At 33.5% G+C, this 14,250-nt stretch overlaps 1 non-coding gene across 1 annotated transcript; it reads left to right on the forward strand.

Moving 5' to 3' along the window:
• Positions 1–8,689: 8,689 nt before the first annotated feature.
• On the forward strand, positions 8,690–8,854 carry LOC115931899 (U1 spliceosomal RNA). The gene has a single exon (XR_004068321.2). It is a non-coding gene; the product is annotated as a U1 spliceosomal RNA (small nuclear RNA).
• The last annotated feature ends 5,396 nt before the right edge of the window (positions 8,855–14,250 follow it).

A 14,250-nucleotide genomic window follows, 5' to 3' on the forward strand; every position in this document is an offset into this window, starting at 1 on the left:
TTAAAGTTAGATACTATATCCGATTACATTTAATTATTCAGAAGCTCTGTAGCATGTAATAAGATATCCTCAAGTATAATTAGAAGCACAGCAATATCTTTTTTAAAAAAACTATTTGTAGAATCTTAACAGCAATTACTATATCATATAGGTTTTTCTTAGCTTTCAGGCAGGTTTTTCTAACCATTTACTGATTTCCTTTTATGGATAGATGAGTTTTCTGCTTTTGTAAAATCAATATATAAAGGCATCACCCCCCTCCAGCAAAAAACATTTGCTTGCTATATAATTAATTATAATTATAAGCTTTATAATGATCTTTAGTCTAAACACAACTCACCTCTCCTGTACATGAACATTAAACACATTTCTTCAACAAAACTGTACTTAATAATGTAACACAATACCCTTAGCTTCTTTTAATAACATTCTGTTTATAACACTTGACACAATGTGCTCTTCCTGTAAGTGAAACATGAACGCTATGTTAAGTAAGTAATACTGTATAAAATAAACAACAAGATTATATTTTCAATATTCTGGTATAAACAAACTTGCATTCTTATAGGTTGGAAGAAAACCATAAATACAAGGTTTGTGGTATTGATTCATTTTTCAATTCAGATACATGTTTACTCTTAGCAATAAGGTAACTTTTCAATTATTCAACACATTCTCATCTTATACATGTTACAATATTAGAGGTTTGACCAAGATCTTACTTTATGTTCTTACCTATTCTTTGACAAACCTAAACTAAACTACTACTTTTGATGTTAATTGATTTCCTCGTCTTATCTCTCCCAAAGGAATGCATAAGAGCAACAAACTCTGGTATTTTTAACACCTATTTTTGCGGTAATCCTCATAGCATAATCCTGCTTTGTGAAAATATAAACCAGATATTGCTAACATTAATCCCTTACTTTAGAGGAAAAAAGCTAACAGATAATATTTAAAATATTAGAGGAGAAAGCAATGAATTTATTTGTGATTTCAATACTGAAGTCTTTGTTACTCATTTTTAAACTATATAGCTTTCTTGTAGGGAGAGCATGTCCATTTTATGAATGTAAACCTGGCACTCTATCTAGATACTCCAACCGTGAAAGCCAAATTACAGTCTCCAACTTCTCAATACAAATCCACCATTCATTTACTCTCCAATGTTGCCCTTCACAATAGTGATGAAACTTCCTTCTTGAAAACACTTTTGAGTATTAAAATTTACTTTAAATATATATCACAGAAATAGACACTTTGTAAAGGAGGACAAGAGACTCAGAATTTGTTAAATATGTTTCACGACTGTACATAACTGGAAAATTACTGTATGGATGTCCAAAAGTTTGACTTCAAATTTGAGAAATCTAAGCTGGTAAATAACATATTTTAGCATAGTTTGGCTTGTTTGGAAAAGTTGGTGGGCTGGTATGCAAATGTTGTTGGGAAAATAAGTTATGTTAAATCATCAGAGTTCTGTTATGAAGAAGAAGATACATATTGACTTCCTAAATGTAAGAAGAAGTATAAACTCTGCAAATCTACTCAGATAGTTAGTGGCTGTTCTTTTTGAAATCCTACTTCTTTAATTATTGGAGGCAAGGGGACTTAATACCAGGAAATTTCTGTAAAATGTATGGCAATTCTAGGAGCATTGTAACATATATTCTCATTCTATTCAGTATTAAAATACACTACTACTATTACAGGCATTTAATTAAATTTGGTTGATGTTGGAAGAGTGGTGTCGAATGTTACATTAAACTATTTCCCAAATTGCACAGTGTTTATTTATTGAATTTAAGAGGTATTATTATGGAATTACAGCTGCATTACCACCTGTGTGGCTTTTGATTGAAATTAGGAAAGTGTTGAAGGTTTCAGTTATCAGACAAATTTTTTTATAAATCACTGACACAGCTGTGATGAGGCATACATACAGCAGCAAGAATAAGAGAAAAATAAAACAATGATGTTTTTCTTATTTTCCTTCTCAATTCTTATAAGTTACACATGAGAAACACTAATAGGGTTATTTAGGAATGTTATGGAGTTGTGAGTATTTCACTTCTTAAGGACATGAAATGTGTATTTTTAAAAATGTGAACACTCAAGTTTGTTTATGGTGGGAAAAAGTGCAGTTTTGTGATTAATGGAGCATTTAGATTGTGAATAATACACAATAAGAATGTTTCACTTCTTTTTAGACCCATTTTTCTCCACAAAAGTAATTCTAACCTTAAATAGTGTTTCTATAAATCTGTCACTGAATCAATATGCTTTAATGGAGATAAAATGGAACAGGTTGATGCTCCAGTGATATAATCTAATATGTCTTTAATTACTTTGAATTTCTTACTACTGTGATCAAACCATGCCAGCAATTTAAATATTTTCATTGCGTAATATAAAATGCAGTCCATGCAAACTAAAGAATAACATTAATTATATTCTTATATTTAAGTCTTTTCCGTATCTAAAGGTACTGAATTTAGCATGCCCTCTAGTTGAAACTTCAGTACTATTACAAGATAGACTGACGACAAATCCAGTTTTATCTCTCTCCTATTGCACACCCCCCTGAAACAAGCATATTAAATTATATGAGGTTGAAAAATATCTTTATGTTCGAAAATTTAATACTTTTTCACTTGAAACAGTGTAAACCTTCAAATTGTAGTCATTGAAGATGTATTAATGTCATAAACTTACGAGCCTGCACAACATACCCACGTAGGCATGTGTGAGCACACAAATGTGGTATTAATCTCTTTGAATAAGTCAGGATCAAAGAAGTTGCAACAAAAGAATAAGGAAGCCAGTTAAACATTTCTGGTGTTCCTATGCTTATTTAGTTTTCCTCAGTCCTTTTTATGTTGCTACTAAATAAATGTATCAGACAGATTATAGCCTCAACTCTAATGATTTTGGGTGTAATGGAAAGCTTTACTATTTCAATCTGGATTAATTTAATAGCAGTACTCATGAGGCTATACCACCTTATTTGAACCTATTGATAAAGTTTCATTATAATTGCCCCACATCTATTTCTTGCAAGAGTTCCGCAGTCTGCACTGTTAGTGCGGGCAATTATTTATTCCTCTGAAAGTAGAATGCCATTGAGTTCTGTTTTGATAGTTGGCTTTTTCTTAATGTGTAAAATTCTCTGTAAGGGCAGATTTATTTGTGTTGCTCCTGAAAACATAATACAACAGATTGCGGTGTCCATTAGGTGAGATGCAAAATGTCTTCATTTGATGCTTAATACAAAGTGAAATTCTTTAAAAATTGAATTATTTCAATAACCAAGTAATATGGAACAAATGGAATTAAATATTTTCGTTTAATCATCAAGAAGCTGACAGTAGTCCATATGAAAAATTGCTTCTAGGACAAGCTAAGTGTTTGATGGGAGTTTGGAAGAGGCATTCAGCATTTTGTTCTCAAATAAATGTCAACAATTTCGTATTAATGTGTCCCTTAATTATCAAGTTTTCTTTTTTTTTATTAGATTGACTGGCATCCCTGTTGGTATTACTAGTATATTTGTGGTAGGGCAACTATTAGCTAAACATGGGTTACTGTTTATTGCATTGAATTTCTATTTATTATGTAGAAGGAAAGATAAACTCTCACAGCTGATTCATATATGTAAGGGGTTTAGCAATATATATTCATTGAAAATTTTTTATTTACAATTTGACACATAATTTTCTTGAGTTCTTATTCTGGCTGTAGTACTATTACTGAATATTCTTCAGGCTAAATAGAACAATTTCCATCCCTTGCCTGCATGTACTAACTATTCTTTCATGAAATTCTAGTGCCTATAGAGAGTTCTCCCATTTACCTCAAAGAACTCATCTATTTTGCTTAGCTCGACTTTGCTTCAAACCAGCAGATTTATCATTAGTAGAATTCAATGTTAAATAGTTTGAACATAACCTTGAAGTGAATTCTCTTCTTTCCTTGTACTCAATTACCCTCTCTGAGCTTTTCATAAAGTAAAGGACTGTGCAAAGTTGCACTGTCAGTGCAGCCAAGACCCAAGTGATAGAAGTAGGAAATGCTCTGGGGAATACTGCAAATGTAATTTCTGCTTCTTGCTTGGAAGTTTGAAGCCAGCAACAGTCTAATAGAAACGCTTTGCTTTCTGGATGATCCATTTACAGAGTGATAAGCACTGCTGTGGAGTTAATATCATTTCCTGAAGCAGACCTTTTCATACAGTTAACTATGTGTAAAATTGTATTCCTTTTCTTCCTTATTTGACGTATATCCCAAATTTATAACCAGTCTGGCATGTACTTCCACTAAACATTCTGATCTTCCTCTTAGTATTTGATTTATGATCACTTGAAAAAGAGATATGTCTAGAATGCTTTATTACATATATTTTCTTGATACATTTTGCTTAGTTTTTTAAATTCTAATGAGTCTTTAATTTTCAAATTCATTTTTCTTAATATTTTATCATTCTAAAATGTGAAGTAATTTATCTGCTTTTTTTCTTCTATGAATATACTCTTTTAGTGTTTGTATATTCTTCTCCATACGGTATCATTTTCCTTACCCATACAGAGTAATGTACTGTTAATAACTCTGTATTGGAATGAACAATACTTTATATACAAAGTCCAAGGATCCTGCCCACGTTTCCCTTTTGTTACATTGCGTCAACTCAGTTTGTTATCAATAAATCAACTTTGGAAATCTTAGCATACTACATAGTAAATTATTAACCTCGTTATTTGCAAAGTTGAAGGTTATTATCAAAATTATTCCTTTTGAGTAAGCCATTTATGCCTAGGCTAGCCAAATATAAAAGCTGTATCATTGCCCCAGTGTGGTGGCTCGTGTCTGTAATCCCAGCACTTTGGGAGGCTGAGGTGGGTGGATCAGGAGATCGAGACCATCCTGGTCAACATGGTGAAACCCCGTCTCTACTAAAAAATACAAAAAAATTAGCCAGGCGTGGTGGCGCACACCTGTAATCCTAGCTACTCAGGAGGCTGAGGCAGGAGAATCTCTTGAACCCAGGAGATGGAGGTTGCAGTGAGCTGAGATCATGCCACTTCACTCCAGCCTGGGTGACAGAGTGAGACTCTGTCTCAAAAAAAAAAAAAAAAAGCTATATCATTTATTAAATTACAAATCGGGATGCTCTTCACATTGTTAACATTGATGATTGGATTTGTTTTTATATTGGTATCAATTTAATGCAGTAACTGTTAGATTTTTACAAATATGTGACACACGTGTACCCTGGAAGTATGTATGTTTACTATGCATCAATCGATCAATAAATAATCGAATGTGTGAGATACACTATTTTTGTTTGTCTTGTTTAACTATTCTACAAAAACAGAGCCTGTGGCAATGGAAATGTGCAGCTACTTACTAGTTGTTGAGATCTCTCACAATTTCTATATCCTCATGGAAAATCCTTGCTTAAAGAGAGAAACTTGTACTTGAATTCTTATTCTGCTACTAACCTAAGGATTAATGATTCACTGAAACTTACTTGACTTCAATATTTCCACATATAAAATGTTGGCCAAAATGCTACAATGATTAATTTTGCCTGTATTGGCAAAAAGGAAAAAAAAAAAGAAAATAATCACATAAGCGCCTTAAACCTAATGGGAAATTATTGTCTTGTTGTTATAGGAATACCTGAACTAAATGTGGCTCCAGAGCTATTTAATGCTGTGACTTGTCTGCTTCATCAGGGACTCACTTTGCTTTCACTTTTTTTTTTGCACCACTATTTTAACATTCCATTTGTTTTTTGTTTGTTTGTTTTGTTTTGAGACGGAGTTTCACTCTTGTCACCCAGGCTGGGTGCAATGGTGCCATCTCGGCTAACTGCAACCTCTGCCTCCTGGGTTCAAGCAATTCTCCTACCTCAGCCTCCTGAGTAGCTGGAATTACAAGTGTGCTCCACCATGCCCGGCTAATTTTTGTATTTTTAGTAGGGATGTGGTTTCTCCCTGTTGGCCTAGCTGGCCCCGAACTACTGACCTCAGGTGATCTGCCTGCCTCAGCCTCTCAAAGTGCTGAGATTACAGGCAGGAGCCACCACACCCAGCCTCCGTCTGGTTTTTAATTTAGTAACATTTATTGATTCAACATGAGATAGCAATTTTGACATTCGATTTTTTGCTTCCTATTTTGTAAAGTTAAAGAAACCCTTCCCAGAAGCCCTACAGAAAGTTCCTACTAATTACTCCATGAACAGAACTGCATCACACATTTCACAACTAATCCAGTCTCTCTGGTAGGTGTACTGAAACCACAGTGCTTAGCTGAGGTCAGTAAGGACTTGATAGTGGTGGATGCCCAAACAAACTAGAGCCTCTGGCAGCAGAAAGTAAGCAGGGATAGATGCTAGGCAGATAATTAGAAAGACACCCTACAAATATAGTAAGTTTGTTGTCCACGGTAGAATGAGTATATCCGTAAGTCACCCAGCACAGTAGCTGTCACATAGCGATGCTTAAAGAAAAAAGTAAACTTAAATTACTGCATTCTACCCCAATATATTGAACTTCTACAATGTTTCAGGTACCCTGAAGCCACTAGCAACATAAACGTATTGAACACATTTGCTGAAGTCAAACACCTAATGATGGACAAGTCAAAAAATACAGTATATAAATAAAACATACAAACATATGGACATACTGACTCACAATGATACGGATGCTATGATAAAGGGAAGCACATACTGAAATGAACAAAAATAAGAGAGTATTAATCACAGATTTGGATGCAAGAGTGAGAAGCAAGTGGGAGTCAAATCTGAGTGAATATAATGATGGTGTACTTTATTCTAAATGTATGTTTTTGCCAGTCAGGGGAAGAAGAATAAATTAGATTTTCTGGGGGAAATCCTACACTATGAATTGTAGGGACAATCCTACTACTAGGAACATACAAGGAGAAAGGATGATTGTAGACGTATAGGTCCCTGCTTCCGGTCATATTTGGTTAGCAGGGAAGGGTTTCATCCTTTTTCAAATGTAACAAATTTGTACTGCATGTAATATTGAAAAGATTTGTAATTTTGGTAATATTTCAATAATAGTGAAAAATATTGGCAAACTTAAATTTAGAAAATTCTAAGCAACAATAGGACACATGGTATATGTTTAACATTAAGTTCAATGAGGGTATTAAAGATATAAATATGGTTTACATAGGAAAATAGTATATTCAAGGCAAGAAAATATTTTTCTATTTTGTTTCAACCATTTTTTAGTTTTTCTTGAGAGCAAAGATTTTTTGATTTCTAAGTTATTTTGTAGAAATTGGAATAAATGCCACAGAGGAATTTTGGCCTCATAAAGTATATCAAACACTTTAGGGCTCCTGTTTCATTTTCGTACTTCCTAGTCCTTTTAAACACAGCAAACATGCCTTGGGGTTTTCCTTAAAGTCATTTTGAAAGTGTGTTTCTGCTATGACCCATCAGTATGAAATACGGTTTTCTGATAGCATGCTGGCTAAAATAAGTTTTCTTCTTTTTTTCACAGATGGATGGCAGGTTGTATATGTGAGGCCTCTCTGTGTGTCTTTATGTCAAGAATTCAAACATGTTATTGAGAAAAGGTGCTTTAAAATGCAAACATGCAATATAGGTTCAAAAGCTCTTCTACCATGGAAGGTTATTTAATTATATTTCAAAACTAATTTGAGGTTCAAAGGAAACAGAAGCCAAATCAACTGTTAAATTTCTATTTAACTGATTAATGTATTTACATGTTATAATGGAAACCCAACACTAACTTAATACTTTTATTTTACACTTTACATGTGACATACCTGTCTCAAGCTCTTTTCTTTTAGGAAGTTCTGATGATTGCAGGTCATGTTCCAGTCTATGTCATATAATGTGTTAACAAGTACCACAAATTTCCATAGATCTTGATGCAGTGGTGTGAGATTGCATTTTCCTGTCACTTACTATGTATAATTATCAGCTCTAAGTAGCCAGTTAGTACTTATGTAGGATCCAGTGGCTATTCTTTTACTGTTTCTTGCACTGCATGTGGAAAGGCATTCTCCTTCAATGCTCATAGTTTAAGTGTAATAAGCTGTTTGAAATAACAAAAACGTTTTATTTAAGGGATAAACAAAGACCGTAACAGCATAATGCAGAACAAGAAACACATTAAACACAGGTAATTAGCAAGATATACTTAAATTTTTGACACTAAACATGTCTTGATTGCTTTCTATCTTTCTCTTCAGATCTGAGTTTGCCAATTTCTGTTTAGCATTCCTTTTCTACTGAGACTCTTATATCATTTATTGCCCATATTTTGGGCCATAAAACAAGTTTCAACACATTTTTTATAAAAATAAAATCATACCGAATCTGTTCTCTGATGCTGATGGAATCAAATTAGAGTTAAATACCAGGGAAATCATACAAAATTTTCACACTCAGAAATTAAGCAAGATACTTCTAAAAATACCGAGATTAAAAAAGTCTTACAAAGAACAAAAAATATGTTCGGGTAAATGAAAATAAAAAGAGAATACACCAAAATTTCTGGGATGCAGGTAAAGCAGTGCTGAGAAGGAAATTTATAGCACTAAACGCTTACATCACGAAGGTGGAAAAATCATGAATCAACCATCTAAGCTTGCAGTTTAAGAAACTAAGGAAAAAAAATATATACTTAACATGGCAGAGGAGATATCATAATCACAAAGGTGGTTTTCCCAGGGCAAGCCTTATCCACTGCATTTCAGATGTGCTCACCTCTGTGATTTCCCCAAATGTGGAAAACTGGACTGCATAATTTGTGGTAGTGGGGGACTGCATTAATACCGTCCTCTGGCTTTTTATTTTATTTTGTTCATTTTTTTAATTTAAAAAATAGTGAGAAAAGAAGAAAATAAGCCCAATGCAAGCAGAATGAAGGAAATAACAAAGATAATAACAGAAATAAATGAAATTGAAAAAAGAAAAAAAGCAGAAAAATCAATAAAGCAAGAAGTGAATTTTTTAAAAAGACCAACACAGCTGACAAGATTTTAGCACAAGTGACACAGAATTTTTTTTATATATATATAGACCTATATATATAGACATATATATATAGGTCTATATATATGTCTCTCTCTCTCTATGTCTATATATGTCTATATATATGTCTATATATGTCTATCTATAGTCTATATATGTCTATATATAGTCTATATATGTCTATATATGTCTATATATGTCTATATATAGTCTATATATGTCTATATATATGTCTATATGTCTATATATGTCTATATATATGTCTATATATATATGTCTATATATATGTCTATATATATATGTGTGTGTGTGTGTATATATATATATATTTACCCAGAAACTCTGAGACAGGTCTTCATTAATGCAGAAAGTTTATTTTGCCAAGGTTGAGGACACACGCCTGTGACACAGCCTCAGGAAATCCTGAGGACATGTGTCCAGGGTGGTTGGGGCACAGCTTGGTTTTACACATTTTAGGGGGACATAAGACACCAATCAATATATGTCAGAAGTATGTAAGAAAAATGAGACACAAATGAATATACGTAGGAAGTACACTGGTTCAGTCTGGAAAGGTGGGACAACTCAAAGCAATTCAAAACAACTCAAAGCAAAGGGAGAAAGAAGCAAGGAGGGGCTTCCAGGTCACAGATAAATGAGAGACAAGTGGTCACATTTTTCTGAGTTTCTGGTTAGCCTTTCCAAAGGAGGCAATCATATATGTATTTATCTCAGTGAGCAGAGAGATAACTTTAAATAGAACGAGAGGCAGGTTTGTCCTAATCAGTTCCCAGCTTGAATTTTCCATTTAGCTTAGTGATTTTGGAGGCCCAAAATATCTTGGGGGCCTAAGATATTTACCTTTCTCTATACAGATAATACATAGTATATAATATATATGTAAATGCAGATGTAACACACAGTAAACAGATAGGAAGAGAACACTAAGAACAAGTCTACAGACATAAATTCAGCCACTGAGAGGATAATCAATTTATTAAAAAGTACAAGCTACCAAAACTCAACCAATACAAAGTAAATAATTTAAATTCCCTTGTAGCAATTAAATCAATTGAATTTGTACTTCAAAATTTCTTCCCAAAATATATCTCCAGTTACTAATGGTTGTGCCAGAGAATTCTTTTAAAGCTTAGAGAAAAATTAACACTGATTTTACCCATTCTTCTAGAAAATGAATGAAGAAAGAACAATTTACAACTCATTTTATGAATCCAGTATTACCCACATATTAAAATCAAACACAGGCAGTACAAAAAAGGAAAACTACAGACCAGACTTCCTCATGAACACAGGTGCAAAATATATAGCGAATAAAATATGCCAATATATAAAATTGATTATAGGCTGTGACCAGGGGCTTTTATTCCAGAGATGCAAGGCTGGTTTAGTATTTAAAATCAGTCAACATAATCCACTTTATTAATACATTAGAATAAAAAATTACATAATTTTATCAACTGAAAAAATTAGAAATAGAGGAAAACCTCCTTAACTTGATAAAAGGCATTATAGGAAACCTACAGCTATTATATTTAATGATTAATAATTATATTTTCTTCTTAGATCAAGAATAAGGCAAAGATATCTGTTATCACTTCTCTATTCAACATTGTCCTGACATAGTATCTTTCCCATTGATTGAAAATAAAAAAATAAAACTGCCCTATTTGGTAATGATATGATTGTATATGTATAAAATTCCAAGGAATGTGCACAAAAACTTCAATAATGGGCCGGGCGCGGTGGCTTATGCCTGTAATCCCAGCACTTTGGGTGGCCGAGGCGGACGGATCACGAGGTCAGGAGTTTGAGACCAGCCTGACCAATATGGTGAAACCCCATCTCTACTAAAAATACAAAAATTGGCTGTGTGTGGCAGCGTGCTCCTGCAGTCCCAGCTACTAGAGAGGCTGAGGCAGGAAAATCACTTGAACCTGGGAGGCAGAGGTTGCAGCGAGGCAAGATCGGGCCACTGCACTCCAGCCTGGGCGACACAGCGAGACTCCGTCTCAAAAGTAAATAAATAAATAAAAATAAAAAAGAAATATTAATTCAATAACTTGTAGTAAAATCACTAAATTAACATCAGTTTAGATCCTGACATAAGAAAAGTTTAGTTAAGATTAACAACTGTGCAGGGGAACACAAAAGTAAGAAAAAGCTATTGTGCTGGTTCCGAACTTAAAAGAAAATCAAGAAATTGCCTACAGGTCCTTAGTCATTCTCCACGCACATACACAAGAAATAAAAGTGGAGGATTCAGAAAGTAGATTTTAGAAAGAAAACCAAAGCAGAAAAAAGATTGCACAGATTGCAGTGTGTAAATGATGCCAAAATTACCACAGAAAGTTTGGAGAGTACTACATGGGGAGATGCTGCAAAATCCTCAAAATGTCCAACAAAAACACCTTTCCAAGATGACAGGGACCCACACTGGGAAGAAATATCTGCAGAAAATAGACTGTCTATTTAACTGAATAGAAATATTGGAAATAAAGAAGAGAGAGAAGATGAAGATACAGTGGTTGTCTAGTTTTCTAGAGATTTATATCTCCAGGTGACTACAAAGAGAGGTTTGATTTATACATACATAGACCCATCTAGATGTTTTCTATAGGGAACCTACTATAAAGTAAAGGCTCAGGTAGAGTAAACATAAAAAGGTGGAGACGGATATACCACCATAGCATTAATAAAAATAATCCTATAGTTGCTTTCTTAAATTCAGACACAGTGGAGTTTACAATATGAAAAATTATCAGTGACAAAGAGGGGTGTTATGTCATGATAAATGGGTCAGTTTTTCAAGAATACTGTAAAAAATCCTGAAGGCATATGTACCTAACAACACAGTATCAAATTATATGAGATAAAATTGGACAAAACTACAATGAGAAATCGACAAATTAATTATCATTATTTGAGATTTCAATACCTCTCTCAGCAACTGATTGATTAAGCAAGTAGAAAATAAGAATAGTGGTTGACCTGAACAGCATCATCAATTAACTTCATCCAATTGACATTGATAAGAGTATTTCATTCAACGACAATAAAATACACATTCTTCTCAATTTCACATGGAACAATCAGCAAGACAGACCATATTGTGGACCATAAAACACCTTAAAACAATTGAGGAATGAAAATTATGCAAAATATGTTCTGAGACCAAAGTGGAATTAAACTAGTAATCAATTACAGAAAGATAGCTGGAAAATCACCAAATATTTGGACATTAAAGAACACACTCCTATATAATACATGGATCAAAAATGTCTCAAGAGAAATTTAAAAATATTTCAAACTATTAAAAATAATAAAAACTTATCAAAACTTCTAAGATTTAGCAAAGGTAGTGCTTAGGAAGATATTTATAGCATTACATGCATATATTAAAAAAGATGAAGGATTGAAAATCAGTCTTCTACACTTCCACTTTGGGAATGGAGAGAAAGGAGCAATTTAACTCTAAAGAAGCAAAACAAAACAATAAAACATAAAGATAACAAGTAGGATATACTTTCTCTAACCTCGGCCAATACAATGTGTCTTCTTACAATTTTGAAACTGGGGTTGAGAGAGTCAGACACGTTTGTTTGTCACAAAAACCATCATCTTGATCCTCGTCCTTGTCTCCTCCTCCTCCTCTCCCTTCTCCTTCCTCACAATAACCAAGGATATGAATAGCTTTAGGCTATTTAGCATGACCATTTTAAAACAAATGCTCATATTATCTTTCTTTAAAAACATTTTAGTTGGAAACTAGAAGCTTACATTTGGATGCATCTATCTGTTCTGTGAAATTCTTTATTAAATGAACAACATGGATCAAATTTAGTTATATGAGAGTTACCATGATGTAACCATTAAGGAATATGATGATATTTAGAAAAATATTACACTAGAAATTGAGAAATTGAGCTACCTATTCTGAACACTTCAGAATATTGTGAATGCAAGAGGATTTTTTTTTTTTTTTTTTTGGACGGAATCTTGCTCTGTCACCTAGGCTGGAGTGCAGTGGTGCGATTCCCGCTCACAGCAATCTCCGCCTCCTGGGTTCAAGCAATTCTCCTGCATCAGCCTCCAGAGTAGCTGGGATTACAGGTACCCGTCATCACGCCTGCCCAGCTAATTTTTGTATTTTTATTGTGATGGGGTTTCACCATGTTGGCCAGGCTGGTCTCGAACTCCTGACCTCAAGTGATCCGCCTCTCAAAGTGCTGGGATTAAAGGCGTGATCCACAGCATCCAGCCTCAAGAGGCTCTTAAACACTAAATCATTTCAACTTATTTCTTGGTCCTGATCTTGCTTCATTTTTATTTTGTCCTATGATCTTTTATCAAACCACATGTATCAATATATGAATAAGTAAATAAATAAATGCACATGTATGTTTATATATAACTTTGTTATTTTGCTACTCTTCTTTTTTAAACTTAAAGTCCTTTATATCCTCTGAAATTCTAAAGCTGAGAACTTTTGAAAAAAATCTTTAGAACTCCATACCAGTATCATTGTGTAAGGCAAGTACATAGTACAATAGAGACTAAGGACAACCTATATCTTGAAATTGCACCTTTGACTAAGTGTACAGAGATTTCAGAACCTTATGATAAAAGTCATTAGCATGATACAGATTCTTGATTACTTTTGTTTAAAAAAATCTTTGAGATTGTCTTGCTTAGTGTTCTGGCCAGCTCTTTTGATTAGTTTGGAGTTAATCAGTTCTATCTTCATTCTTTTAGTAAAGTAAAATGTGTTTCAAAGTTCTTTTTTTATAAAGGGCATTGGTATAAATGCCAGTTCATTTTCTCCTGGGAAGCTATTGCAATTTTGCTGTGCTAAATGTTTGCACTAAGCACTTAGTGAAGGCTGAGGTCACCTCTCTTGTTAAAGAAGAAAAATTGTAACCCTTTAACTCAAAGTTTTCCAGAGTGCAGTGTAAATTGTAATTAAATCCTGGAATTAAAATTTTTTATGACATAGCTGTAAATTTTATCTTTACCGTTATCTATTTTTGCTGTGTGGTTAGGTAAATATTAATTTGAAACAGTATATTATGACCCAGAAACATTCATTTTATTCCATTATGGCAAATGCCTCACAAAACATAGTGATACAGTAAATCAGTTTTCCTTCAGTTGTCCTAAAACAATGCCATGTTTCAAATAAGCACATC

Source organism: Gorilla gorilla, chromosome 22, assembly GCF_029281585.2.
Source record: "Gorilla gorilla gorilla isolate KB3781 chromosome 22, NHGRI_mGorGor1-v2.1_pri, whole genome shotgun sequence".
Taxonomy (NCBI): domain Eukaryota; kingdom Metazoa; phylum Chordata; class Mammalia; order Primates; family Hominidae; genus Gorilla; species Gorilla gorilla.